The 26582-nt window shown below is 33.1% G+C and overlaps 1 protein-coding gene across 7 annotated transcripts in view; it reads right to left on the bottom strand.

The window, feature by feature from the left end:
• TTC29 (tetratricopeptide repeat domain 29) overlaps positions 1-26582 on the bottom strand; it is a 677245-nt gene that overhangs the window by 202999 nt on the left and 447664 nt on the right. Inside the window, exon 2 of one of the 7 annotated variants that reach the window (XM_045055790.1) lies at positions 2038-2107. The exons of the other annotated variants lie outside the window; for them this stretch is intronic. The gene's annotated coding sequence lies outside the window, so the exon portion shown is untranslated. The remainder of the gene's footprint in view (positions 1-2037; positions 2108-26582) is intronic. 7 annotated transcript variants of the gene reach the window in all.

The raw sequence follows: 26582 nt of genomic DNA, 5'->3' as shown, positions 1-26582 counted from the left end.
GATTAAAAAAAAAATCTGTAAATTTACAGAAAGTAAAACTGAACACTTTGACAGAACTTCATAGCTGAATGTGTGGAGATGCTGAGAGATGGGGAGCTTTCTGTTAAACAGCCATGGAGATATTCTATCATTTTAAAATTCTGCTTTAAAACATTCTGAGCAGCTACTATTTTATAGACTACCTACAATGTGTTAGACACTGTAGACACAATTTCTAACACACAGTAACTCTACAAAGTAATACTTCCATTTTCACAGATAAAGAAACTGTCTTCGGTGAGGATGTGATTTGCCATGTAAGTGACAAAGCCATACAAACTAATAAGGGGCAGAACTGGAATTCACATCCAGGTTTCTGAGTATGAATTCTATATTTTTGCACTTTACCACGCTCTCTCTTATTGCTTTCAATTTGTTGGGTTTTCTTCTCCTTTTCTTCCTCTACACATTGTTTTTTGTTTATTTGCATTGATTGTTTAGGAATTTGTCATTATTGGACAATTATAATGTAACCCTCAAATATGAAAGCCATTGCCTTTGTCCTTGTTAATCCATGTTTCTGCTGGACTAGGAAAAGAGATTAGTGTCATTATGTGACCCTCCCACAGAATCCCCTTCCTTAAAATGAGTAAGTAGACAGTAGCACCCATGCCAAGCAAATTAAATAGATATGATTGTCACTCAAGGATATATGAAGTCTAATAAAAGAAAAACACTGAGAAGGACAAACATATAAAAGGATAAAAAGCACATACTTCTACAAATCTGAACAACATGAATAAATGGAATGAATATATATGACAACTTCTTTTATTTCTCTTAACCCATAGGTATTTATATTAGTTATCAGATGGGCTTTCAAAATCAAAACGAATTATCAACTACTCAAATATATGACTAATATATTTAACATATTTTTTTCATAGGACAAACTCAAATACTGTATCAAGGTGAAGCTTCATATTCTGTAAAATATTTCAAAACCACTTTAATAAAAAAAATCATAATTTAAAACAAGATCATAAAAATTTTATTTAATCTGACAAAGATAAACCTAGAAGATGTGTAATATCTAATCAAAAGTCAGGATAATACTTTTATTCCATTAAGTTAATATTTATAAGTCACTAGTGGGTTATCTATGTGTCAGTTATAACAGTCTTACATTCGTATTGTAGGAATAAATGTTATTGGAATCACCTACGGGATAATTACACTGACTCTTAAATTAATACTTAAATAGCTTCAGTTAATATAATTTGCACGGAATAAAGTGAGTCGCTATTCTTACCCATACTTCTCAGTGTAGGTAGACATTACATATAGTTTGAATGGAGAAAATATGTATTTTTTGACATACTCACACTGATAAAAACCATGTAATTTGGGTGTGTTTTATAGTTTTTTGTGAAAAGAATAAAATTTTCCCGAAAAGCTAAAACAAAGATATGCCATTCCCCTAGCCATATAAATATAGGTAAAGAGAGAAGTTAGAATGAAAAAATATCAATTATATTTAAAATGACTTAAAAGCATATAAAATTACAATGACAACTGAAAGTATTTTCTTAATTTTACACTAATTTAGGTTTTTAACAATTGTTAGTCATAGTAGTAAGAGTGATTGAGAACTAACGCTAATTAAGAAATAGACTAAAATTATTCATATATATTTTTATGTAATAACCATTGGAGAGTTGGAACTTTTAGGACATTTAATTATTTTCCATGTACTTCAAAATATAACAAGAAAAAAAATGTTTCAATATGAAAAAGGCTCTTTTTAAATTTAAAGGATTTCCAATGAGTTGACTGGTCTCTGGGGGCATCTACTGGAAATTTAGCAAACTGCAGTTACATCATGTAAATTTGATAACTTTCATTATCCATCTTAATACAGATATTATTTTAATTGATATGTAAATAAGGTGACATTCAAAGAAGATAAATGTAAAGTTATGCATGGTATTCTATCTCATCCATCTGGAAACAGCAAAATATGTAGCTGTCTATGAGATCAGTTAACAAATACTCAACTGTTAAAAATGTAAATAGGACAGGTGGCATATCACAGATGAACAGTTTTCAAACTATTCAGTTCTCATGTCTGGAAAAATTAGAAATATATTTTAGAGATAAACATATACAAATTTAATGAGGCATTTTTACGAATCCAAATAAAATGTACATAAAAAGCACTTTTGATATGATAGTTTCTCTAAAGCAAATTCATTTTGCATCTCAGTATATCCATTTAATCATAAATAACTTGATAATCACTGCTTATTTTCTTTATGACTTACTTGAATTGTTTACATGTCAACATCTCAAAAAGTAGAATTTGTTATACTTGAAACAAAAAAATCTATTGCTTATTATTGTTTATTATAATTAGTATATGTGCTGCTGAAGCGAGCACCGTTTATTATAATTAGTAATTAAAAGTAGAATTAGTCATTAAAATGAACACTGTTATTAATTTCTCCTAAATATTTCTGGAGAACTTCCTCAAATAAAAATGAACATATAATAAAGATAGTACAATCATTGCAGCTTATGTATAGTTTTAGCATATATTTCAATAAAGAAAATAACTTCTGTAATAATATTATTGCAGTTTTGACTAGTCATGTCACAGGAATTTTAATGTAAGCCTTTTTAACAATAATGATTTTCTTTGTGAAATGTATTGGTCGTATTTCTTTAACAGAAAATCTAGAACTAATTTTGAAGGTATATCTATTGTGCAATACTTATATTGTTATACAATATAAGTATAATTTTACATAAATGTATATAAAATTTAATAAATGCATATTATTTATAAATTTATTTATAATAAATAACAATATATTTATTATAAATTTATATAAAATATATAAAGTCTCCTAACAAAGATTGAAATACATAACATGTTAGCTTCATTTTAAAGAAACACCACAAATGCATGTTTACACGGTTTAGTGATTAGAATCGCTATCCAAATAAATGTGATACCACCTTTAGTTGTATAAATTGAAAAAACTAATCATCCTAAAAATATTATCAATAAATCAGAACATAAATATTAATTTGGCAGGATTATTTTTTCAGTTTAGATTTAGAATCATTTTAGATATAGATGGACTTATTTGATAACTTAAGAATAAATAAATAAAATCTGCCCCCAAGAAGTTATGGGACAGAATTTTTTGTGATTTTCTAAACAATTACAAGTTTACTAAATTTGAAACTGCTACACAGGCAAGTTGTGCTTTGTATTTTTAGAAAATACACATTTTTATCTATTAATAATCACAGAAACCATAGTCAGACTGCCAACAGTTAAAGGATATGTGTACAAATTGAAAAATGCCATTTGGAAGAAACTATTTAACCCAAGTTCAACCTTTAATTATTTTTTAAAAAATCTAATAACAACTAAGAAATAAAGTTTAGCCTATATTTTCCAAATAGCACTATTACTAACATAAATCAACAAAAAATAAAATATTTAAAAATTTGGTCAGCAAAGAATTCTGCCGAGAGCACAATAAAAATTCACTTCAATATCGGTGATTTTATTTCAGGATACATGGGATATTGGTGTAGAATGTAGAACAAAGATTATTTCTCAGGCTCAATTATGTACGAACTGATATTTAGCAATTATGTAAGAACTGGTATTTAGCATAAAAGGCAGTAACTTTTTGTTAGATCAAAAACGTTAATCAAATGGTATTTTTCCTAGTGGTTGCTACCCGAGATCAGAGAAAAGCTGTGGTTATTTACTACAGTGCAGACTGCAATGTTACAATAGCTTTAAAAATTCCCTTAATGATATACAGGAATTTTTTGTGTCTATTTCCTATTAAAAATTATTTACTCGAGTGATTCCAATGCAATCAAATATCTGGAGTACAGAGATTGTCATCAATCAGGAATGAAGCAACTATTTGTCAGTCAATATAAGGTATTATCAAAAAATTTACCCATGTAGCTGTAACACACATTTTCTTTACGGAAAGATTTTCTCTACTGGAAAACTCTTGAACTTAACCACATTATAAAAAGTTCTTCTTCAGAAGTTCAGTGGAAAAGAGCTAGAAGAAAGCAAGCTCTTTATAGGAGGGGCTAATTACGTCATCTTTAAAACGGTCCTATTACTTGTAAACTTCTAAGATGAGAAATTTAAACTTATTTATAAACGGAAGGGTTAAGCTGAAGATTATACATGGAAAGGTACGAAATGAGTGTCATCATTTAAGAAGAATTTTCAGGGAAGGTATTTTCACAGTACCACAGCTGAGTCCAAGCACTTTTGGCTAAATGAGGCAGTCATGTATTTTTGTTCTTTTCTTTTAAATTGCACTGTAACTTTCAACTAAAGGAAAATCAATTAACCACGAGCTGAAAAATAAAGCCTGAAAATAATCTTAGGTTTGGGATTGAGTCACAATGATAAAAAAAGAAATCTGAGCAAGTAATATAATTATTTTAGTCTGTGTCCTAATATAACAATAATAAACAAGAAAAAGAAGAGAAAAACAAAAAGTAAGCTTCATACTAATGATTACAAGCAATGGATTACAAACATGTATAAACATGATCATGCTAGCTCATTAACTCCACATTTTTGTCTATATTACTATTTACAAATTTACATTAAAATAAAATACAACCCCACGCAATATAATAGTCACTCTGTTTTTTGAAACATAATCTTGTGATTGTTCTCTAAAATTTTTAATATTCTATTATTTGGGAAATTTTGTCTCCAATAATATAATTTAAACTTTTTCTTACAGCTTTTCATCTTTATAAATTAAAGAACTATCAATTTTCCATATAAGTTGAGTGAAATAATCAACTTTTAATAAAAATGTGAAGCTGAAAAATATAACAAAACTTTGTAAAAACAACAAGTTGCATTAAAAAGAAAACTTAAGTTCACTGTGTTCTTTTTTTACTAAAGTATGTCATACATTTTATCTTTGCAAGAGTTTGACGAGTTTTGCAAGTAAAATTCTGTTTCCTCTACACTTGCTAATAGTCATGAGAATCTGTAGTTTGCACCTTCCCATTAAAAATGTATTGTATTTTTTTGAAATTATTCACCCCGCCTTTTATCCAGATCATGTCTTTGAAAGGAGGAAGTAGATAATAAATGGAATAATTCATGATTTCCCATTAAATATGAAACTTTCTTTTGCAGAGTTTAGAAAATGAAGTTCTACATAATGTACAAAAGTTGATTAGAACTTTTTTAACCTTTTCAAGAAAAAACCTTTCACATTAAACAACTGCATGAAGAGGTTTCTTTGGGAAAAGTAAACCAATCAATTCTTTCCACCTATAGCTTTATCATATATATTCTAATGCTGTTCCTTCCAAACACATATTCCTTTGTAATACTTACTTAGTGATTAAAATGATGGTAAGAAAAATAGTATACATTGGGCTATAAACATGACAAGTATCTAAAAAAATGTAACTGATGTTTAAATTACAAAGGGAAAGTCACATAAATTAAAAATGAAAACAAAACATTACTCATGCTCTTTCCAGCAATGTAATGGAAGATAGAGTAAGAGTAAATAATAAAACCTGCATTTAAATTTCTCTTATTATGACATTTCTTCTAGTGTGGTGATGATATTTTGTCATGAGAAGAAAATATATACCTTTATAGAATTTCTTTACAAACTATCCGTTGATGTTCCATTAACTACACTGTTTTGCCTTTTTTTGATAAAAGAAAAAATATTAAACCAAATGATTATTAGGCTCATGACTGCTCTGTCATTCTAGATTTCTTATCTTGCAGATAAGAAATCTGCAATAAATTTAAGTGAAGAGAAATGTTAAGTTCTATTTTAGGCCAGCAGATGACCTCAATTCTTTGCACTGTGGAATAGTTTGTTTTTCACTATTTAACATAGTAATTATATATCACATTTTGATGTTTTAATTTTCCCTGTTTCAAAAAAAAGGATCGATTTTGCCCTTTCAAGCTTGAATACTTAAAAATAACCACCATAATGTAAGCCATGTGAAGTAGCCATGTGAAGTGTATGCTCCTTAATTACCGTTACAAAGGAGGTATATATTGCACAGGGGAACAATGAGACCGGGGATTTCTCATAGGTTCTATGTACAAATGATCAAACTTCCAAAACATACATTAGGAAAAACTAAATTAATAAAAACAAAAAGCAAATTGATCAATTTGGTGCTTTTGTCAGACAACATCTGTAATATTTTATTTTGCTGAGTGTTGTGTTAATTTTATCGTAGCTATCTCGAACATTTAGAAAATTTCTACTTGTAATAACTAAGTGCATAGAGAACATCCAATCAAAGATGTGCATCGATAAGAATATTGTAGGAACAAAAGAAGTAAAATAAAAGAGCCTTGAATTCAAACTTTAAAAACAGTAGTACAAAATGTACATATAGTAGTGATTATAACTTCCTTGAGATAGAGAACATGTCATTTGTTTCTTTTGTATTTTCATATTATAATGCAAATGCCAACAAAGAGAAAGCTGTTACAACATTATTAATATCAAACAAAATAGAATTTAGGCATAAAAAATTAAAGGGGCATACTAATAACAGAAACTCATAAATAGATTGATTTACTGAGATATAGAGCAATTAGGAGACAATACACCTAATAACACAGCTTCAAAATTAACAGAATAAGGGGGAATTGATTTTAATGCATTTTTTTCAGAAAATTCCAAATAAAGTCAAGGAAAAAAGGATTTGAATAACAATTTTCTAGCTTGATTGAAGTAACAGGCTCAATCTAATAGTTTCCGTTAGGGTTTTCTGTATGGAAATGTCTACCAAATAAAGAGAGAATATATATTTATTTTTCAAATATACAAGGAATACTTATAAAAATTGACCATGTACTGGCCATTTGGGAAATTTTATAAACTGATATACACAGCCCATTTACTGAGCACAAGATTCACTCTCCAACCTTGCATTTCTCCCCTCACAAACAAACAAACAAAAACTATTCATCTGCAAATTTACAAGTGTATTTCTAATGTATTCATTGCCTAAAGGGAAAACCACTATAGAAATTGTTCACATATTTAGAACTGAAACAAAATAAAAACATTAAATATCAAATCCTGAGGGAGATGTCATCATACTGTTCAAAAAGAAATTTATAATTTAAATGTATTTGTTAGAAAACAAGAGCACTGAAACAAGTGAAGAAGCTAGCTTTTGAATCAGAATTCTAGAAAAGAAATCTTAACAAAATCAACAATGACATGAAGTAAAATAAAGGACAGAGAAGGAAATACTAGAGGTAAATGTATAAATTAATAGAAAACCAAAAAGCTGATCCATAAAACAAAAAAACTGATTATGTGAAAAGACAAATAAATCTTTGCAAGTATAAACGAGAAAAACAAAAATAAGGAAGTCTCCAAAATTGTGCCAGGAATGAAAAAAGTAATACAGCTTCTAATTACAATTATAGTAATGGCTAACTTTTATTGTATACTTACAATGGGCCAATGTTCTCAATACTTTATTTACATGAATTACTTTTTTAAAACCTTACAGTATTTTTTTTATATGAAATTTATTGACAAATTGGTTTCCATACAACACCCAGTGCTCATCCCAAAAGGTGCCCTCCTCAATACCCATCACCCACCCTCTCCTCCCTCCCACCCCCCATCAACCCTCAGTTTGTTCTCAGTTTTTAAGAGTCTCTTATGCTTTGGCTCTCTCCCACTCTAACCTGTTTTTTTTTTTTCCTTCCCCTACCCCATGGGTTCCTGTTAATTTCTCAGGGTCCACATAAGAGTGAAACAATATGGTATCAAAACCTTACAGTATTTTTAATGAGATGGATGATGATGATGATGATGATGATGATTACCTCCATTTTACAGATGAGGAAACTATGGCGCAAAGAGTTTAATTAATGAGTTGAAGATCATACACCCTGTGAATGGTGGAGCTGGGATATCAACCCCAGCAGTCTAATTTTAGAGCCGATGTTATTTGCCACCATTACCTTCATACCATCTCCAAGATATAATGTTTTTAAAGATATAAAAGAGATTTAAACATTATTAGAAAATATCATGATAAACTTTATCATGCTAAATATAATAACCCACATAAAATAGATACTTATATAAAACATCAAAATACCAGTTATCAGTTTGCTGGAGAAGACTTAGAAGACCAATTTACAATAGATCTATTCTCTTCCCCCTGACCCTTCTCCCACCAAAGGAGAAAACTATCTGCTTTCATAGAGATAGTAGTTCTATCAAACTACTCTCAATAAATAAGAAACTCCCATCTCATAGGAAATGTTCCAGAGCATAGAAAAAGGTAAAAAAAAATTATTTAGTTCATTTTTCAAAATCCCAAAAATGCAGCAAAAGGAAAGAATAGGTTAATATCATGCAAAATTCTCTCCCTCTCCTCTCAGAAAAGAACCCTTAGCAAATAAAAATCATAGTGAATAGTTTTTCCCAGAATTTCAAAAATGTTTCAAAATTACAAAATCTAGTAACTGTATGATAATCTCATTAGATGCTAGAAAGTTAATTAGTAAATTCAAAACTCATTCATAATTAAGAAAAGTAGAAACTAAAAAATGAATTCTTTATCTTGGTAATGTGTATCTATGAAATCTACATCTATATGGCTGTTATCATTCATTCTCTCCACTTGCTCCTCTCTCTTTCTTTTGGATAAATATTTACCCTCTGGACTAATGTTCTCTATCTCACACCTTTACAAATATAATCTTTGTTAATCTTTTTTTTTTCTTTTGTACTGTGATATTTTCTCAAATATCAGAAGATATTTGTCTGCTCATAATAATGAAGTTCCAGAGTTCTTAACTTTGGTAGTGTGCCTGTGTTGGTTGGTTTCATTCTTTGGTGCATAGGGCAGGAAAGCACCGGCAGGCTACACCTTGCACCAATGCCAAATGAAAAGGACTTTGCATTGTGCACCAGCTTTCTGACAGGAGCTCTGGTCAACTGCCACTTTTCTTTAAAATGTTTTGCACCTATGTTCATGAGGGATGTTATTCTGTGTTTTCTTTTTATGTAATGACTTTTTCTTGTATTGATAGCAGGATAATGCCAGTCCCAGAGAATAAGTTGAGAATTGTTTCCTCTTCTTCTATTTTCTTGAAGAGTTTGTACTAACTTGTTATTATTTCTTCCTCTTTGTTTATTTTTAAGAGAGTGCAAGCAGGGGAGGGGCAGAGAGAGAGAGGGACAGAGGATCTGAAGCAGGCTCTGTACTGATGGCCGTGAGTGCACTGTGGGGCTTGAACTCGTGAACTGCAAGATCATGACCTGAGCTGAAGTCAGGATGCACAACCAACTAAGCCACCCAGGTGCTCCTTATTTCATCCTAAACTACTCAGTAGAATTCACCAGTGAAGCCATTATGGGCCTGGAATTTTCTGTGTAGGAAGTTTTTTTTTTTTCCCCCAGTGTTTATGTATTTTGAGGGAGACAGCCCCAGTGGGGGAGGGGGAGAGAGAGAAGGAAAGAGAATCCCAAGCAGGCTCCACACTGTCAGCACAGAGCCCAGTGCCAGACTTGATCTCATAATCCATGAGATCATGACCTGAGCTGAAATCAAGAGCCAGACACTTAACTGCCTGAGCCACCTAGGTGACCCTGGGGGAAGTTTTTAAGCTATGAATTCTTTAACAGATACAAACAGATATAAACCTTTAACAGATATAAGCCTATTCTGTTACCTATTTCTACTTAAGTAAACTTTGGCAGTGTCTCTCAAGAAATTCAGCCATTCCATAGAAGTTGAATTTATCAGCATACGGTTTATTATCTAATTAGCATTTTAATATTTGTATAAACTATAGTGATACATTCCCTCTTTCATTTCTGAAATGGGTAATTTGTGTCTTCTTTTTTTCTCTGATCAATCTGACTAGAAGATCAATTTTAACTGATCTTTTCTAAGAACCAGTTTTTAGTTTCATTGATTTTCTCTATTTCTCTGTTATCTTAATATTTCTTTCCTTGACTTTCAGTTTAATTTGTTTTCTTTTCTCAGTTTTTTAAAACGAAAGCTTAGGGCAGTGATTTTGGACATTTCTAACTTTCTAATATAATAAGAATTTTAAAATGCTATAAACTTCCCTTTCAGCACTGCCTCAGCTGTATCCCATATATTTTGATATGCCACATTTTCTTTTCATTTGGTTAGAAGTACATAAAACCTTGGTTTGCAAGCATAAGTAGTTCCAGAAACATGCTTGTAATCCAAAGCACTCGTATAGCAAAGCAGTTCAAGAACCAATGGCTCAGTTGTGATCATGTGACATTCGGTGTCACATGCTACTCATATTGCAAGACATCGCTCGTTTATCAAGTTAAATTTATTAGAAATGTTTGCTCATCTTGTGGTACGCTTGCAGAATAAGTTACTTGCAATCCAAGGTTTTACTGTGTTTTCTAATTTCCCTTGCAATGTCTTCTTTGTTCCATGGGCTAGTTCAAAATATGTTGCCTGGTTTCCTAACTTATGGGGATTTTCCAGAACCTTTCTGCTTTTATTTCTAATTTAATTCCATTGTTGTAAGGCAAAAATAATTTTTAGGAATTAAATATTTTTAAATATATTCAAATTTGTTTTATGGCTCAGAATATAATCTCCTTTGATTAAGTGTTCCAGGTGCACTGAAAAAATGTGTGTTCTGCTGTCATTTGGTGGAATGTTCTGTAAATGTCAATTATTTAAGTTGGCTGATGGTATTGTTCAAGTCTTGAATACTCTTACTGATTATTCTATCAATTATTGAGAGAGCGGTGTTGGGATTTCCAACTAAAATTATGGACCTTTGTGTTTCTCCTTTTCTATCTGTTTTTATGTATTTTGAAGTCCTGTCATTTGGAGCACAAACATTTAGTATTATGTTTTCTTGATAAGCCAACTCCTTTTATCATTACGAAAGGGCAGTTTTTACCCCTGGTAATATTCCATCTGCTTTCTAAAAATGTATTTCTTAAAATCTTGGAATCTCTTTTTCGCCCCTCCTTTTTCATCATGTTATTAAGATTTTACTACCTTCTGTACTTGTATGTGGTCATTTCAAATATAGGAAGTAAATGTATTTAACATCTATCTTGATCTTGATCTTGAAATGGAAAAAAACACAAGCTGAGTTAACTTTTAAGGTAAATCCCATGTTTGGCAACATATTTCTTTGGCTATTCTGGTTGTGGGATAAGAGAATTTTTTTCAGATAAGTTTAAGGATATTTTATGGAAATCTGAATCAGGATTAAAGAATGACTAGTCCTTATGAGGTGAACCCTAAGGAAGGTTCTAGATCCAAAGTAATACTCAGAATTCAGGAGGTGCTTCGAAATCTGATCTCTGATGTAGGTCTGGTCCATTTTCTTTCTAGCTCATTCATTCCTTTGTCTCTATGAACCTTTTTTTTTTCTATCTCATTGCTTCTGCTTCTGTATAACATTAGATCACTTTGGTCAAATTACTCAACCTCTCCATGCCTTGGTCTCTGGGAGTAACAACAATTCTTCACAGAGTTATGGTGAGGATCACTTTAAACAAAGACCAGCATACAGTATTCATTTAATATATCCTACCTGTTCCTATCTTGCCTGAAATAAAACCTAGTTAAGGGATGTAATATTTACGACAAGCTGTCTGAATGCCCTTTTTATTGTTCACTAGGTGTGCAAAGTTCTTTTTTGTTGCCCCATTTTTCCTATACAAGTCCATGTGATAACTTTCCTTTGGAATTTAGAATCAGGAAAAAAGCTTGTCCCTCTTGAAGAACTGACAGGTTTCTTTTCATCAGGAAATGAGAATTTTATAGTCCATTACATCTCCCCTTTTGCCCAACCTGCCCAGAAGTTCAGAGTGAAACTTAATGTTCCCTCAGGGAAACTATATTGACTCTAGTGGGCAGCATATGTCCACACTTTTCCTTTATTTACTTCTCATTTTCTATTTATAATCTGACAGATGTATAATATAAAATGTTAACTTTAAGTTTCTTCAATCTTTTCTAGAAAGAAAACAAGAAATAAAGTGTTACTTTATGTAAGTCAGAAGACTCTTAAAGGAGAATGAAATACAATCCCTGCTTTCAAAGAACTCTAAGCCTAGAGCAGAGTCCTTTCCTTATGGCAATTCACAGCAGGAGAGACATTTTACACAGCAGTTCAGTACATGCACATATATATTTTATACATGCATGCGTATGAAACAAAAGTTGAAATGCATTAATCCTCAAAATGTTCTCATCTCTTTATAAATATTAATTTAATTAGTCCTTGTAACCATTCCATGAGCCATCCATCCCTTCCATCAGTATCCCTGTTTTTTCACATGGGGGAACTGAGATGCAGAAAGGTTAAATAACTTGGCCAAGGTCAACCAGTTATTTTGTTTGTAAGCATACAGTTGAGTTTTGAGTCCAGGGTGTCTTGTTTTAGAATCCATGCTCTGGTGCATCTGCTGGTAGCCTCCCAATATTTAGTCTTACTCTATGCAATGTACTCTTTTCTATTCTGTTTTACTACACTCTCTTTCATTTCGAAAATGCTACTCATGATCCCCAAACCAGTGGGTCATAACCATATCCACAAAGGGTCAGAGTCTCTAGTTTGTTAACTGTTAATCAAGAAGGAAAAAACCCTACACGTACATGATTGTCAATGGATACTAAGAGACTTCAAGCAGGAGCTCTGAACTCTACCATATGGTTGAGGATGGCTCTACAGGAGCCTCACAGAGCAAGAAACAGTTAGGTGGAAAACAGAAGTTTACCAAGTACACAGGCAAGGAGGAAGGAGAAAGCCATTTCAGGCGAAGCACATATACAAGGCCATGAAGGGATAAAAGATCATCACGCATCCATCCTCTAAACACCTATAAGCCAAGCACTGCACAAGTACGAAGGTTGCACATGAGAGCAAAGAAGCCATGGCTCCAGCCTTCTTGAAGCTTGTAGTCTAGTAGAAGAAAGAAAGTAGCAATGCCAATGCAATGCTGTAAGTGCCATGATGGGAACAGTTCTGGGTATAACAGGTTTTATAGTAGGTTTTATTACAGGTATTATAGTAGCAAGGTTACAGTACATACTGAAGTCATTTAAGAATGAGTAAGCGTTAGCCATGAAATGATAAGGGGAAAAAAGCATTCTAGGACAAGGGAATGGCAGTACACTCAAGTTGGGAGATGAGACAGAACATGGTTTAATGATGACCTAAGTAAATCCAAAGACAGAATAGTGTAATGATTTGAGGATGGGTTCTGGAACTAGACTACATAGGTTCAAATTCCCACTCTTGTATTTATTTGCTGTGTAACTATGGGTAAGTTACCTAATATATCTGTGCTTCAATTTCCTTAGCTGTAAATGGAATTAACAAAGATTTTTCTATGATTAAATGGATGAATACATGTGAGGTACTTAGAATGGTATTTTAAATATACTAAGTGACCAATATTAGTCATTATTATTTTGGCAAATAATAAATTTCAAAGTGGGAATGGTAGAGGTTGCATAGACTGAAGTGTGGTTGGCCTTAGTTAAAAAATACTAATTGAGTGCCTACTATGTGCTGGGTACTATTATAGGTACTAGAGACTCAGCAATGACTAAGACATTGTCCCAGTTGCTCAGTTGAGTTCAGAAGGCATCATCTTTGATTACTTCCTTTACTCAATTCCACACTCATTCTGTTGGTAAGTTCTAATCTCCCTATCACCTAAATATATTCTAAACCAAACCATTTCTGGGATGCCTGGGTGGCTCAGTTGGTTGGGCGTCCGACTTCAGCTCAGGTCATGATCTCGTAGTTTGTGGGTTCGAGCCCTGTGTCACGCTCTGTGCTGACAGCTCAGAGCCTGGAGCCTGCTCTGGATTCTGTCTCCCTTTCTCTCTGCCCCTCCCCCATTCACAGTCTGTCTCTCTCAAAAATAAATAAAATTTAAAAATTTTTTAAATCAAACCATTTTTCATCATTTTCACCAGATCTACCCTGTCAAGATGCCATCATCTCTCACTTGGGCTCTTACCCAGGCAGATATCCACAGAGCAGCCTTAGTGATCTTTTAAAAATGTTACATCACATCATTCCCTGCTTAAAATGATCCAATAATTTCCCAGTACACCTAGAATAAAATTTAAGCACTTCAAATTATCCTAAGTAATTTCTAATCCTTTAAGAATAATGTGAACATAATAAAAAAAAAAGGGCAAAAGAAGTTTGGGAAGATTCTATCCCATTGATTGCCTAAGAGTTTTGAAAGACACTATAATAATTAACTAGTTACTTTGTGAATTAATTATAATTAATTTTAATTAAGAAATGAAGCGGAGATTCACACTGGTTAATTCCAAACAACCAAAATCTTTAAACACAGAAGCCCAGAATGAAACAAAATTAGTAAACCAAAATATATTAGGTTTTTCTAAAATATATTTCTTACTTTACTGCCATATGAAACAGAGTAAGGTGAACACAATAATACTTTGCTACTAAATTTCAATTACTTAATTTCAACACAATGCAAACACACTGAAAAGAGTACCAGTCATTTCCAGATGGTCCAACCTTTCATTAGTGGCTGATACTTTTGACTTCCTCTTTATCAGATGTCATTTCAGTATGTTAGCTTTCTCCTCATAGTTTCAAGCCACAAAAAAGTTAGAAAAATGAGAGGTTTCCACAGGAAACAATATAGCCAAGCCTGTTAAATCAGACAACCTAATTTTATATACATTTCTAAGTCCACTGACTTGTCCTAAGGATGGCTCCACACATCCCTCTTGATAGTAAAATACCATTTTTCTAGAGCTTTTCTTGTTTATGTCAAAGTTTTCAAGGATATACTGGTGTTGGCTAACCTAAATCTGATATCTTAATTAGTGGGGTATCCCTGATGTTATTACTGGAAAGGGACTGCCAAATTTTACCCAGGGTGTGTGGATTACGATGAAGGCGATGTATTCTCCTCTATCTAGACTTTCCCCCAATATTTGATTTCGTTTAACATGCTTACACATTAGCTTGAAGAAAAATGCTTAAAATATATAAAAAGATGTTTATATAGTAATATGAAGAAAATTCAGTTCATAGTTAAATCACAGTTTGAGGCTATATATATCTATATATATATACACACACACACACACATATATACATATATGTACACATACACATACATATATACACATACTGTATATATGTAAACATATATATAAATGTATATATATAAACATTATATATATATATATATAAACACAACCACTATATATAACTTTATGTGTATATATAGAACCTTAAAAGATCAAAAAAGTATAGAGTATTTAAAATGATTTTAGACAATCATTCCAAACAAAATCGTTAAAGTTTCCAAATAATTTTAAAATGAACACAGAAAAGGATCCTCTATACATTTATGCATTTGTTTTATTTCTTATAACTAGACATTAAAATTTTTTTTACTTCGAAAGAGAATGGCAATGAAGAGGATTCTTGAGAAATGGTGGCATAAGAAGCTTCACCAATCTGTCTCCCAACCTAGACAACAATTGCAGCTTGATGTAATTATTTTGCAGTGCTAGAGTCTATTGAAGCCTTGCAACATCCAAGGGAAGGCTTAGACAGTAAATTCTTATTAACTTTGGTCAGTTTTAACTCTTAGCTTGCGGTAGCCATTCATCCCCCACCCCCAAGCCTCATGGCAGGCATCTATGCACTTGCTCCTGGTCCAGCATGCAAACAGCTTGCAGGAGCCAGGGTAGGCAATAAAGGCCCTGTCTTCCAAATATCGGGGTTCTGTATTCTGATTGTTGCTTCTGATCATGAATAGGCAGATACCAAGTGGGGGGGGGCAGCCATTATTGCACATACACCTTCATTCTTGTAAGCCCCTCCCTCTCGGGCTGAAGCAACTTCCAGGAGATTCAAAGGGCTGGTGCTTTCCTGGCACCATTCTTTTCTCCTTCATTTTTCTCTTTTATACGCTTTGAAAGCCAGATTTTTTTTTTTGAGAGAGAGAGAGAGAGAGAGAGCGCGCGCGCGCAAGCACAAGCAGGGGAGGGGAAGAGGGAACGGGGGAGAGAGAATCTTAAGCAGGGTCCATGTACTAGAGCCCAGTGCGGGCTTGGTCTCACAACTGTGAGATCATGGCCTGAGCCAAAATCAAGAGTCAGAAGCTCAACCGAATGAGCCACCCAGGCACCACAAGATTAGGACATTTGAAAGCTATAGTATGTAGGGGGAAATAAGTCACCACTCATGTCCAAGGAAAGGTACAGGCACCAAAAAGACCTAGGAAGACCTTAAAAGTATACTTCAGGCTGATCCTTGGCACAAAGACAAAGTACAACAGTAAAACAAAACACAGCAAAATAAAAAGCAGCAAATGCTGTAAAAGTCGAAGAATCTGATTGCCAGAGTTAACCACATTATTAGATTCAAATGTCCAATTTTTAACAACAACAGCAACAACAGCAAAAATCACAAGGTGTACAAAGAAACAGGAAGGTATGGCCCATTCAAGGGGAAAAAAAAATAACGCACTGAAACTGTCCCTGAGAAAGACCAGATGGCAGAACTACTAACCAGAGATTTGAAAATAACTGTCATAAAGATGCTAAGAGAATTATAGAAAGATGGGAAGTAAGTCAAGAAAAATATGTATGAAAAAATGGAAATATCAATAAAGAGAAAGGAAAACTAGAAAGAAACCAAAAAGGAATTCTAGAGCTAAAAAATACAATTAACTAAAATGAAAAATTAACTAGAGGTATTCAAAGGCAGATCTGAAGCAGGCAGAAGAAAGAATCAGTGACCTTAAAATAGGACAACTGAAATTTTCAGGTATGAGGAAAGAAAGAAAGGAGACTGAATAAAAATGAACAGAGCCCAAGAGACCTGTGAGACATGATCAAGTGGACCAACATATGTGTTGTGGGAGTCCCAGATGGCGAAGAGAGAGAGAGAAAGGGGCAGAAAAATTATTTCAAGAAAAATGGCAAAAATGTCCCAAGTTTTATAAAAGTCATGAATAAAAACATCCAAGACATTCAGTGAACTCTAAGGAGGACAACTCTAAAAGATCCACAATGAGACATAAAATCAAACTCTAAAAGGCAAAAACAAAGAGTGAATCTTGAAAGCAGAAATAGAAAACCAACTCATTAGAAACAGAGGTCCTCATTAAGACTGTAAGCAGATATCTCATCAGAAACTTTGGAGGCCAGAAGGTAGGTGGCTGATATATCGAAAGTGCTAGAAGGGGAAAACAACAACAACAACATCCAGCAAATTGTCCTTCAAAAGTGAAGGAGAAATTAAGACATTCCCAGATAAACAAAAGCTGAGGAGGCTCGTTACCACTGCAAGAAATGCTAAAGGGAGTCCTGCAGGTTGAAATAAAAGGCTACTAAATAGTAACTTAAAGCCATATAAAGAAATAAAGATCTCAGTGAAGGTAAATGCATGGTCAATTGCAAAAGCTAGTATTATTACACCAATGGCTTTTAACTTCACATTTTTGTCTTGTACCTTATTAAGAGACTAATACATTTATAAAAAAAAAACAATTATTACCCTAAAAGCTAGTATTATTTTCACTTTGATTTGTAACTTCTACATTTTGTTTTCCACATAACTTAAGGTTCTAATGCATTAGCAAAACAATTATTAATGTATGTGTGGGAGCAGAGGGTATAAGAGAAATCTCTGTACCCTCCCTTCAATTCTGTTGTGAATCTAAAACTGCTCCAAAAAGGGTTCTAAGCAAAAAAATGATTAGTATATGTTTTTTGGACAATGTAGAAAATTTAATTCTCTTATGCCCATAACTGAAAGGGGTAGAGATGGAGCTATAAAGGAGTAAAGTTTTTGTATGTTCATAAAGTGAATAAGCCAGTATAAATTCAAATTAGAGGGTTATAATTTTAGGGTGTCAGACATAACCCGTGGTAACCACAAAGAAAACAGTTATAGAATATATACAAAAGGAAATTAAAAGGCAATTAACATTGTTTCATTACAAAAAGTTAACTAAACAAAAAAAGAAGACAGTAATGAAGGAAATGAGGGACAAAAAAGCCAAAAGGCATATAGAAAATATATAGCAAATGACAGAAGTCCCTCCGTATCAGTAAATACTTCAGATGTCAATGCATTAAACTCTCCAGTTAAGGACAGAGATTTGCAGAATGGATAAAAGAACATGATCCAGCTATGTGTTGTCTCCAAGAGACTCATTTTAGATCCAAAGATGAAAATAGGTCGAAAGTAAAAGGATGGAAGAAGATATTCCATGCAAATAGTAACCAAGAAAGAGCAAAGGTGGCTATATCAATGTCAGACAAAATAGACTTGAAATTAAAAAAGTTTACAAGAGACAAATCAGGACATAATACATCCATAAAAGATTCAATACAGGAAGAAGATATAATCATTATAAACGTTTACACACCTAATAACAGACTATCGAAATACATAAGCAATAAACTGACAGAACTGAAGGGAGAAATAGATAGTTCTAAAATAATAGCTGAAGACTTCAATACCTGACTTTCAATAATGGTTAGAACAAACAAACAAAAGATAAGTAAGAAAGAGAGGACTCAATAACACAATAAGCCAACTGGATCTAATAGACATATACAGAGCACTCTACCAATAACAGAATACACATTCTCTCAAATGTACATGGGACATTTTCCAGAATAGACCATATATTAGGCCACAAATTAAGTCTCAGTAGATTTATTTTTTAAAATTTAAATTTAAATTACACCAAAGTATCTTCTCTGCCCACAGCTGGATGAAGTTAGAAATCAGAGAAGAAACTAGAAAATTCACAAATTTGTGGAAATTGAACAACATTCTCTTAAACAACCAATGGATAAAAGAAGAAATCACAAGGGAAATTAGAAAATGCTTAGAGATGAATGAAAATGAAAACACAGCATAGCAAAATTTATGGAACGTGATGAAAGTAGTGCCAAAGGGGAAATTTAATTGTAAGAGCTTAAATTTGTAAACAAGAAAGATCTTTCAAAAACATTTAAAAACAAGAAAGATCTCAAATAAACAGCTTAATTTTACAATTTAATGAATTAGAAAAAGTACAAACTAAACCCAAAGCTAGCAGAAGGTAGAAAATAGCAAAAATTAGGGCAAAGACAAGTGAAATAGAGAATAGAAAAATAGTATTTTAAAAAATTAATGAAACCAAGAGTTGGTTCTTTGAAAAAAACAGCAAAATTGAAAAACCTTTAGCTAGACTGACTAAGAAAAACAGAAAGAAAACTCAAATTACTATAATCAGAAATGAAAGTAGGGACATTACTACTGATTCTACAGAAATAAAAAAAAATATGAGAGTATTATGAAAAACAGTATGCAATAAATTCAATAACCTAGATGAAATGGACAAATTTCTAGAAACACAAAACCTATCAAAACTGAATATGAAGAAATAGTAAACCTGTATAACTACTAATGATAATGAATCAGTAATCAAAAGTATCCAAACAAACAAACAAAAAAAAACCTGGATCTGATGGTTTCACTGGTGAATTCTACAAAAACATTTAAAGGACTAACACCAATCTTTATCAAACTTTTCCAAAAAATTGAAGAGGAGCAAACACTTCCTAACACATTCAATTAGGAGAGCTTTGCCCCTGATACCAAAGCCAGACAAAAATACTACAAGAAAAGAAAATTACAAGAAAACCAATATCCCTTATGAACGTTGATTTAACAAATACGAGTGAACCAAACTCAGCATCATATTAAAAGGATTATACATCGTGACCAAGTGGAAATTCCTCCTGAAATGCAAGAATAGTTCAACATACTAAAATTGATCAATGTAATATACCACATTAATAGAATGAAGAAAAAATTACAGCATGATCATCTCAACTGATAGAGAAAAAGCATTTGAAAAAATTCAATAAAAACACCCAACAAATAAAAATAGAAGGAAACTACATCAACATAATAAAAGCCATATATGAAAAACCCACAGAAAACAGAATATTCAATGATGAAAGACTGAAAGCTTTCCTCTTAGTTCAGGAACCAGGCAAAGATACTCAATTTCATCATGTCTTTTCAACATAATACTAGAAGTCCCAGCCAGAGCAATTAGGCAAGAAAAAAGAAATAAAAGACATCCAAATTGGAAGGAAATAAATAAAATGATCTGTTTCCAGCTGTTGTAGAAACCTGGTGTAGAAAACCCTAAAGATTCCACAGAAAAAGCTGTTAGAACTAATAACAAATTATTAGGATACAAGGTCAATACACAAAATTCAGTAGCATACCTATACACTAATAATAAATAATTTGAAAGGGAAATTAAGAAAACAACTTCACTTATAATAGCAACAAAATATAAACCAAGGAATTAACTAAGGAGATGAAAGACTTATACAATGAAAACTGTGAAACATTGTTGAAAAAGTTAAGCAAGATATAAATAAATGGAAAGACATCCCATGATCATAAATTGGAAGAGTTAATATTGTTAAGATGTCAATACTACCTAAATCAGTCTATAGATTCAATGCAATTCCTATCAAAATACCAATGAGAATTTTTGCAAGGTAGAAAAATCCATCCTAAAATTCATAATGAATCCCAAGGCATCCTAATAGCCAAAATAATCTTGAAAAAAGAAGAACAAAATTGCACCCACTTCCTAACTTCAAAACTTACCACAAAGCTACAGTAATCAAACAGTGTGCTACTGGCATAAAGACAGACATATAAACCAATGGAATAGAACAGAGAGTCAGAAATAAATCTTCACATGTATGGCCAAATAATTTTTGATAAGGATGTCAAAACTATTCAGTGGAGAAGGGACAGTCTTTTCAACAATTGGTGGTAGGAAAACAAGTTTATCCACATGCAAAAGAATGAAGTTAAACCCTTACCTAACACTGGATACATTAATTAAAATGGATTAAAGACCCAAACATAATTTAAAACTATAATATGCAAAGAAAACTTACGGCAAAGTTTTACAACATGGGATTTCGTAATGATTTCTTGGATATGGCATCAAAGGTACAGGCAAGAAAAGACAAACTGGACTTCATGAAAACTAAAAACTTTTGTTATCCAAAGACATTATCAACAGAGTGAAAAGGCAACCTATGTAACAGGACAAAATAATCGCAAATCACATATCATATCATGGGTCAACATCCATGATATATAGAGAACTCCTAAACTTAATAGCAAAAACCAAACAATTCAATTCAAAAATAGAACAAAGGACTTGAACAGACATTTCTCCAAAGAAGATATCCAAGTGACCAACCAATAAGCACATGGAAAGATGCTCAACATCACTAATCATTAGGGAAATGTAAATCAAAACCACAATGAGATACCACCTCATACCCATTAGGATGGGTATTGTCATAAAAGCAGAAAAAAATAAATGTGGGCAAAGATGTGGTGACATTGGCACCCCTGTGCATTGTTACTGGAATGTAAAATGGTACAGCCACTGTTGTGGCAGAATGGTGTTCCTCAAACAATCAAAAATAACATTACAAATTATTCAGAAACTCCACTTTTAGGTTCATAATCAAAAGGATTGAAAACAGGGTCCTTAAGACATAATTGTACACCCATGTTCACAGCAGCATTTTATAGCTAAAACATGGAAGTAACCAAGTGTCCATCAATGCATAAATGGATAAGCCAAATGTAGTATATACATACAATGGAATATTATTCAGCCTGAAAAAGGAAGGCAATTCTTACATATGCTACAACATGGATGAACCTTGAGGACATTGTGCAAAGTGAAATCATCCAGTCATAGAAAGATAAGTGCTGAATAACTTTAGTTACATGAGGTATTTACATGAGTAGTCAAAATAATATAAACAGAAAGTAGCATAATGGTTCCTAGGAGTTGAGGGGAGCAAGTAAGGAGAGGTATTGTTTATTGGTTACAGAGTTTCAGTTCTGCAAGTTGAAAGTAATTCTGGAGATAGATGGTGGTGATGGTTGCACAACAGTATGATTTAATGTCATGGAACCACACACTTAAAAAGAGTTAAGATGGAAAAAACTATGTTATGCATATTACAATCTAAAAATCTTTTAAAAAGAGAATAATGTTGTACATTTCTAATGTAGAGTTAGGCATCACCTAATTTTGCTATACGAAAAAAGACTCTGATCTGGTAATATTTGTGGAAGCCCTGGGAAAGCAAAAGGATATTTGTGAGCCTATATCCTAGTTTTGCTTTAAGTACTGAGAAGGTGACACTAGTTACAGTAACTCCAGTTTCCAGAACAGAAAACAGAATAGGGCGTGGGTATGAGCCAGGGGGTGATCTTTACATAATTGCAGTAATATCAACATTTTGAAGATTATTTTTTAGCCATAATGGAGAATGGAAAAAGGCCTAATTAATTTAGATATTCCCTTGTCTTCTTTCTCAATACAGACAGAATGCAATATCAAAGACAAAACTCAACATAACAAAACCATCTTGCCACGTGAATTACAGGTGATGTGGCTAGGTCATTGCTCACCCCACTGACAGTTCTAATGATTCAACCTCTCTGGTACCTGGGTGTTTATCTCCTTTTATCACTTTGTTCCTTGTTCCTGAAAGGGCAATTTCCCAAATGATTTCCAAATACAGGAGGGCTATTGTGCACTTTCAGGTTTACAAGCTATTATGGGAAAGAGCCACATTCTCTGGCTATCTTCCTTACATTTCTCAAACTGTAGGTTTATAAGTAAAGCAATCTTATTATAGTAATGGTAAGTTAAAGCAATTTGTAGAAATGTTTTAAAGGGGTTTGGAATAGCTCAGCAGACTATACAAATTGTATTGCTTGGTGTAGCATAAGTAAGTTTATGAAAAATTTACCATAAGTTGAAATAAAAAATATTTTCCCCTCGTTGGTTAGCATTACTAAGTTTGAAATTAAAACTTATTAAAAACTCTATCTTCTGGGGTGCCTGGGTGGCTCAGTTGGTTAAGCATCCAACTTCGGCTCAGGTCATGATCTCATGGTTTGTGAGTTAAAGCCCTGCATCAGGCTCCTTGCTGACAGCTCAGAGCCTGAAGCCTGCTTTGGATTCTGTGTCTCCCTCTCTCTCTGCCCCTCCCTGGCTCATGCTCTGTCTCTCTCTCAAAAATAAATAAACATTAAAAAAAACACACAAAAATCTCTATCTTCTGAACATGATGAAAATGATACCTAGGTAACAAAGTAAAATATGTAATTATACATATGTAAAGAAAAGTGATAAATGAATATTAATACCTAAATCAACACATAATGTTAATGTGAAGTATTTAGGTTATATATATTATTAGTAAATGCTTTAAAAGCAAAAAAAAGATCAGTGACTGTTAAATAGCTAAAGTAAATGTTGTCTATATGTGTCTCTCATACAGAATTTCATTTAACTTTCATAAGAATTTCCTATTATCATTATGCTTTCCAAATGGTTGTGGAAATCAAAGATTAGAGAAATCAGATAACCTGCATAAGATCACACAGATATTAAGCAGCAAAACCAAATTTCCAACTGAGGGAGAAATCAGCTCCCATAAAAGCCACAGCTGCAATGTCGTGATTCCTGTGCTTTTGCCTTACAAAGATTTTTTTTTAAGTCTAATAGAGCTGCTAAGTTTAAACATCATATATGAAAATAATATTTTAAAGCAAACTTTTAAAAGACATAGAGACATAAATGGCTAAGAAGTTGGCATTTGAAACCTTTCCTCCTTTTTTTATTTATTTAGACTTAGTTTTGATGAAACTATGAGATCCTCTTTGCATCTAGGGAACAATTTTTTTTTAATTTTTTAAAGTCTATTTATTTATTTTGAGAGAGAGACTGAGAGAGCAAGTGGGGGAGGGGCAGAGAGAGAGAGGGAGAGAGAGAAGCCCAAGCAGGCTCAGCACTGTCAGCACAGAGCCCAACATGGGGCTCAAACTCCTGAACCATGAGATCATGACCTAAGCCGAAACCAAGAGTCAGAAGCTTAACTGACTGAGCCACCCAGGCGTCCCTGGAACAATATTTTTAAAAGTTCTTTCCAACTACATTTCTTAAATTCCAAAATTTTAAATTTTATTAATATCAATATTCTTTAAAAAAAATTATGGTCAAAAAAGTCTTTCCCAGTTTCCCATCCTAGGGATCCGCTGTGGAAACAATACTAGAATTTGAAGAAACAAACAAACAAACAAAAGTTATCCATCCTCTGTTCCTATCAGTATTCCCTGCTATTGCTTAATTTTTTTATACTCATGATAAGGTAAGGACTAATTAATGCCTTTCCGAAACTTCAGAACATCAAAATCCTGTCTCTCTTTCTTGAATCAGTAAGACCTTAAAGCCCAGTCTGCTACCTGGAAGGAAAGAAGGGCAGCTTCCATCCCTCTCTTTCCTGACTGTTCCTGTTAGTCATGGAGCCATTTATTTGTCAACTACCCTTTTCAGAAAGTTGATTTGCAAAACCCCATACAGAAGTTAACTTGTCACATCACAAAAGAACAAAATGTTTTGAAGAGAAAACCAAACGATTTCACAAAATTATTGAAAGGTAAACAGGAGAAATGAAGCAGAGCTTTGAAAAGCACACCGAAGGGGTCTACATTCCCATGGTGTTACTGTGAACTATATCCTGAATAAACTTCACTCTGTCACGTATATTTTGATAACCTGGCCGTTGTGCAAATCCAGGTGCTACATTTGCTTAAAACAAGAGTATCTGTGGTTCATAAAAGCGTCTGTGGAAGACAATTTTGAGATAAACTCAAGATGAAAACTTAACACTGGCAAAATGCTAATTTACTTTAACTGCGTAAGTATAATACAATTCAAAATGAGGAAGGGGTGAAAGCCATTAAAAGATATAAAAATAAACGGTTCTTTGTCTCTACAACCCAAACTCATTGAATATGACAACTGACAGTCTAATGGCCACTTGTGCTGACAAAGTGACGCTTACTGAGCTTTAACTGATAATGCTGAGAGACGCTCTGAAAGAAAGCAGTATCTTAGAGATGCACACATCTCTATTTGATCTAAATCTATTCTTCCACATAATAAAACGTGGTATCTGAAGAAGAAAGATTAGCACTCTCTGCCCCTTGATGGTTTTGTTTATTTGTATCCTCATACACATAGCTGAAGCTGTAAAAACTGCCCCCCAGAAATTTTTATTTGAATCTGCAAATGACACTTTCATTACTTAGCTATTCAAAGCAATTACGATATGATAATAAGTGATACTTTCAATCCTTTTAAAAAATAAAATATTCTGACAATATAATACAGAACAAAAAGCAAAGCACAAAACCACAACAGGATCTTCTTTAGTTGTTAAAGGTGAGTCAAATATTATCAATGAACTATTTGCAGATTTATCTAAAAAAGTCAAATTGTCAGTGTTAATTATATTGTACGTGAACACAAAACATGGGAAAAATGTACCTACTAGGCACAGAAATAATCCAGTCACTTAAAAAGTAATGAAGCATACTGAAATTCTTCTGCAAATGCAGATGATTAAAAAAAAACCAAACAAACAAACCCAGAAGCCCTTTGCTTTTGAACTACTTTACCCATTCCCAAGTAAAATGATCCCCCAATTGGATCTGGCCATTCCAGGAACTAGTCTATACTGTCTTGCTCAATTACTCATTTAAATTTTACACTCCTATTTGTGTATATAAGACACTTTTGAGGAGTTAAACTTCTTTGATTCAATATTCAAACCAGTTAACAAACAACATTGACCTGAAAATATTGCAAGCAAAGAATATTCCTAGCAGGATACCTATTTCACGGTGTATATGTAACATTTTGTTCATTCATTCATTTAACTTGCAGTTGTTGGCTTCTGGCCACATGCCAGGGCACACAGAGACATGCTCCTGTGCCCGTGCAGATCTATTCTGCTGGGATGAAGACAGTCAAAATACAAACTCCCAATGCAAGAGGGGGACCAAATTATAGCAGAAATAGAACCAGATGATTTGGCTGAGAGCAAGTATAGGTGGAGTGAGGGCTACTAGATTATGAGGTCAGGAAGTGGGAGACTGAAGGGGTCACATTACCTGCATGACAAGAAACAGTATCAGCAATAAGGCACAATGAGAAGAATGAGTGGTGGGGAGAATGGGAGATGAAGTCAGAGAGGTCAGTGAAGTCCAGATCATGTACAGCAAAGTCCAAACAGTAAACCTTAGAGTTTATCATAAGAGCAATGGGAAGCTAAGGGGGTTTTAAGCAAATGAATGTCATAATCTATTTTTTTTTTTTCAAAAAATGACTCTGGAAGCTGAAGTTTGGCAGAGTTAGAGGGGCTATGTGAAGAGCAGCCAGGACTATTCTAGTGGCCATGGCAAGGGATGATGGTAGCTATGCAATGAAGAGAAGTAGATGAACACAGAATATATTTTGGAGTTACATCTGATAGGTCATAGAGATGGATTAGATGGGGGAGGGTGGTGAAGTCAGGGCAAAACTCATGGCTGCCTTGGTGCC

Source organism: Felis catus, chromosome B1 (genome assembly GCF_018350175.1).
Source record: "Felis catus isolate Fca126 chromosome B1, F.catus_Fca126_mat1.0, whole genome shotgun sequence".
Classification (NCBI taxonomy): domain Eukaryota; kingdom Metazoa; phylum Chordata; class Mammalia; order Carnivora; family Felidae; genus Felis; species Felis catus.
Note: the sequence above shows the minus strand (reverse complement) of the source record. Positions and strands in the feature narration are given on the sequence as shown.